The sequence below is a fragment of the Hibiscus syriacus genome, unplaced genomic scaffold, assembly GCF_006381635.1.
Source record: "Hibiscus syriacus cultivar Baekdansim isolate YM2019G1 unplaced genomic scaffold, ASM638163v2 tig00110483_pilon, whole genome shotgun sequence".
Taxonomy (NCBI): Eukaryota; Viridiplantae; Streptophyta; class Magnoliopsida; order Malvales; family Malvaceae; genus Hibiscus; species Hibiscus syriacus.
This window is the reverse complement of record NW_024062759.1, coordinates 2,486,888-2,491,453: the sequence shown is the minus strand read 5'-3', so window position 1 is coordinate 2,491,453 and position 4,566 is coordinate 2,486,888.

The following is a 4,566-nucleotide window of genomic DNA, read 5'->3' as shown; positions in this document are numbered from 1 at the left end:
CATAATATACTTTGCCATGGATGAATTGAATAAAATAGACTATATGCCCAAGTAAGTCATTGAGGGACAGGGTATAGTTGGCATGCCATAGAGAATAGCAGTTGCAGGTTTATAATACACTTTGGTGTATATGGTGGGCACGACCTTATGTGTAATACACTTCGGTGTATATGGTGAGCACGACCTTATGTGTAATACACTTCGGTGTATATGGTGGGCACGACCTTATATGTAACACTACGTTGCAAATATTACTTGAATACATAGGGTCCTCAGGGTTGTATATTGGGCTATAGGCTATGGTTTATGGTTTATTGGTTAATAAATGGTAACCATGCAAAAAGTTTACGAGCTTATGGAATAATTGCAAGTATATGGGTAAAATAAGCTTACGAGCTTATGGAATAATGACAAGTATATGGGTAAAATAAGCTTATGAGCTTATGGAACAAATGGTAAGTGTATTAATAAACTAAGCTTACGAGCTTATGGAATAAGTAGTAAGTATATTGGTAGAATAAGCTTACGAGCTTATAGGAAAAATGATAAGAAATTTTATATCATTTTGATCATTGTAAAATATTTGATATGTTGGTAATATGATTTTATGGCATTTTGAAATTTACATTGAAATTCATGCATGAATTGTATTGCATTGTTTATTGTTTTAATTGCCTCACTAAGTTTTAATTTGTTTAATACATTTGATTGTTGGGTTATCTGGATATTATCGTTGGCAGCTCTGAAATCTGTTCCTGTAGATATTGGAAGTTTTGGTTCCAGGCTTTTGATCATATCATTTCAAGGATCATAAAAAAAAAAACTCGCCCACACTAGGGTTTTGAAGATTAGATCTAGCATCCTTTCGCTCTCTTTTCGCTGCTGCCCTCCCCGATTTATACAACTTATTTTATTTCTTACCATTTTCTTACCCCCCCAAACACACAGTTTAGATATTTTCCTACTTGACATTTTCTTACCATTTTCTTACCATTTTCTTACCATTTTTACTTGACATTTGTTTCTTTGTTTGTTTTAGAAATCCCTTCCACACCAAACCCTTCCGTTTTTACAGAGATTTCATCCCCTTTATTTATTATTTTGTTATTGAATTTTTATTGATCCTTTTATATTTGAGTTCTATTTTCTTTTTCATAGTCATAAGCTGAGATCAAAATCCCATCTCGTTTTCTAAACCTATAAACGTTTGGGAGCCAGTGAACTTGAAGGTTTTTCAAACAGTTGCAGTAAAGGTTTGTTCTTTTCTCAGATCTATTTATGTTTGATGGTTTATTCTATTTTTGAGATTATTTCTTTAGCATCAGCGAATATTCTTGGCGTTGGATCGGAATTGATTCATTTGATAGCCTCAACCCAAGATTGAGAAAAAAAATTTCTCTCCCTTTGATTCCAGGTGTGTCCGTTATTTTTCTCTTCTTTTTCTCGGTTCTAGCTTTTTCTAGGGATTTTAAGTTGCTTTGATTATTCAGATACGCTGTCTTTGGTTAGTTGAATTCCCGTATGTGGTAGATTTTTTATTTGTTTGATTAGCGGGAAAAATCTGGTTTAGGAAAGATAGGAGGATTGTAGTTTTGATTGTTGAATTTTGCTTACGCAGTAGAAAAAGCGAATTTGGAGTTAACTTGATTAGGATTTTTAAACTATTTAATATTTTTGCGTCCTTCTAGCTGTTGGCCTATAGTTAAGTAAGATAGTGTAAATTTATCTTAAAATCCTATTAAGTAACCAACTAGGCTTCTTAGTACCCTCAATTCTCTAGCGTTTTATTGGTGCATCTTCTTTTTTCTTTGGATTTCTTTTTCATAGTCCCTCATAGCTTCGATTATAGATGATTACTTGAGGTCATGTCATTCTTTTAGATCCCATAGGGCGTATAGGGGGAGGGCTCAACGGAGTGGTGTCAAGGAGACTAGACTTAGAGTTTGTTCGTTAAATGTAGGTACATTAAATGCTAGGCTACTGGAGCTGACCGACGTACTTAGTAATAGGAAAATAGATTTTGCATGTATTCAGGAGACTAGGTGGAAAGGGGCTCGCGCCAGAGAGTGTAATGGGTACAAGTTGTGGTATTCAGGAGTAGATAACGCTAGAAATGGGGTGGGTATCTTGGTATCCTCTAGTCTCAAGGAAAATGTAGTTGAAGTTTGTAGATACCGGGATAGGATCATGATGATTAAGGTTATTATAGAAGCGGAAGTGGTGAATGTCCTTTCAATGTACGCTCCACACGTTGGACTAGGGGAGGGGGAGAAACGTTGCTTCTGGGATCAGTTAGATATTGTACTTAGGAGCATCCCGGAGGACCAAAGAGTTTTCATAGGGGGAGACTTCAATGGCCATATAGGTAGTGCAATCGACGGGTATGACGGTGTTCATGGGGGTTTCGGTTATGGTAGCAGGAATGATGAGGGGCGTACGTTGCTTGATTTTGCTACTGCTCACGATTTGGTGATCACTAACTCCTTATTTAATAAGAGAGATGCGAAATTGATTACGTTTCATAGCGGGGGACATTGTACCCAAATCGACTACATCTTGGTTAGAAATCGGGAACGATGGGCTTGCATTGACTGTAAGGTGTTCCCTGAAGAGGCATGTGCATCACAACACAAATTGTTGGTTTTGGTGTTTCGCGTACCCAACGGGCGGAGCACTCATAGGAGGGCTAAACTGGGTAAACCTAGGATCCTCTGGAAGAACTTACATGGAGCGACAACTGATGAATTTAGGAGTAAACTTTTGTCTAATACAGGTTTTGAAACTACAAACTCAAATAACGCATATATGTTATGGAAAAATATGGCAAATTCCATCAGAGAGGTGGGCAAAAACACCCTTGGGTTGTCGACGGGGAAGGCCAAGGAACATAAAGAATCGTGGTGGTGGAACGACGAAGTCCAAACTAAGGTGAAGACAAAACAAACTTGCTTCAATGAGTTTCTTCAATGCAATGACGACGAAGAAAGGTCGAGAGCTAAACAAAGATACCAGGAGGCAAAGCGGGAAGCCAAGAAAACGGTAGCTAAAGCAAAGGATAAGGCATATGAGGAAATGTACAAGAGATTAGACACCAAGGAAGGACAAAATGGCATCTTCAGACTTGCAAAATCTAGGGAGATTAGGAAAAAGGATCTAGGTAACATTAGGTTTATTAAGGACAACAATGGTGTTCTTTTAACGAAAGATCATGATATTAAGAGGGTTTGGGGTAGTTACTTCTTTGGCTTATTTAATGAAGGTACCTCTCCATGTAGAGATAGTATCGTTGATGGGTCAGCCGACCATTATACTACAGCCAATGACTGCCCTACAAGTAGGATTGGGTTTGAGGAAGTCAAAATGGCTCTTAGAAAGATGGGAAGGGAGAAAGCTGTCGGTCCTGATCAAATTCCTATCACTGTGTGGTTAGCCCTAGGAGATGAGGGAGTTAAGTGGTTGACCAATATCTTTAATATTATTTTAGAGACTGCCAAGATGCCAGAGGAGTGGAGAGAGTCTACGGTGATACCAATCTATAAAAATAAAGGAGATCCCCAACGTTGTGGTAACTACAGAGGTATTAAACTACTCAGCCATACCATGAAGCTATGGGAAAGGGTGATAGAGGCTAGGTTGAGACAAGTTACTAGGGTTTCGGAAAACCAATTTGGCTTTATGCCAAACAGGTCTACCACGGAGGCGATTCATCTACTTCGACGGCTTATGGAGAAATATAGGGAAAAGTCTAGAGATCTTCACATGGCGTTCATTGACCTTGAGAAGGCTTATGATAGCGTTCCTCGCAATACGATCTGGAAGACTTTGGAAACGAGACGGATACCAACTGCTTATATCCGGGCGATTCGTGATATGTACTGTAGATCTACTACTTACGTCAGGACTACAGTTGGTGACACCGAGGCATTCCCGGTGGAAATCGGACTCCACCAGGGGTCGGCTCTTAGCCCTTACATCTTCGCCTTGATTATGGATGACATCTATTGTGCGACAACAGACGGTGTACCTTGGTGTATGCTTTTCGCTGACGACATTGTCCTCGTTGCTGAAACAAAATCTGAGTTGAATAGTAGACTGGCTACCTGGAAGACTGCTTTGGAAGAAAAAGGTTAAGGATCAATATTGAAAAGACAGAGTATTTATGTTCAAACTTCAATGGGAACCAAAACGATGAAGATGTAGAAGTATGCATAGAAGGACACGTTCTTCCCTCAAAGGATTGTTTCAAGTACTTAGGGTCTATGATACATAAAGATGGGGGTGTAGATGATGACGTTACACACCGTATAAAGGCGGTATGGCTAAAGTGGAGGGCCGCTAGTGGAGTTTTGTGTGACAAGAAGGTGCCTCTAAAACTTAAGGGAAAATTTTATAGAATGGCAATAAGACCAGCGCTGTTGTATGGATCAGAATTTTGGGCACCCAAGAAGGATCACGTAAGGAGGATAGAGGCCGCAGAAATGAGAATGCTTCGATGGACATATGGTAGGACTCTGTGGGATATGACGACAAACTCTGCTATTAGGATGTCCTTAGGGGTGGTGTCTG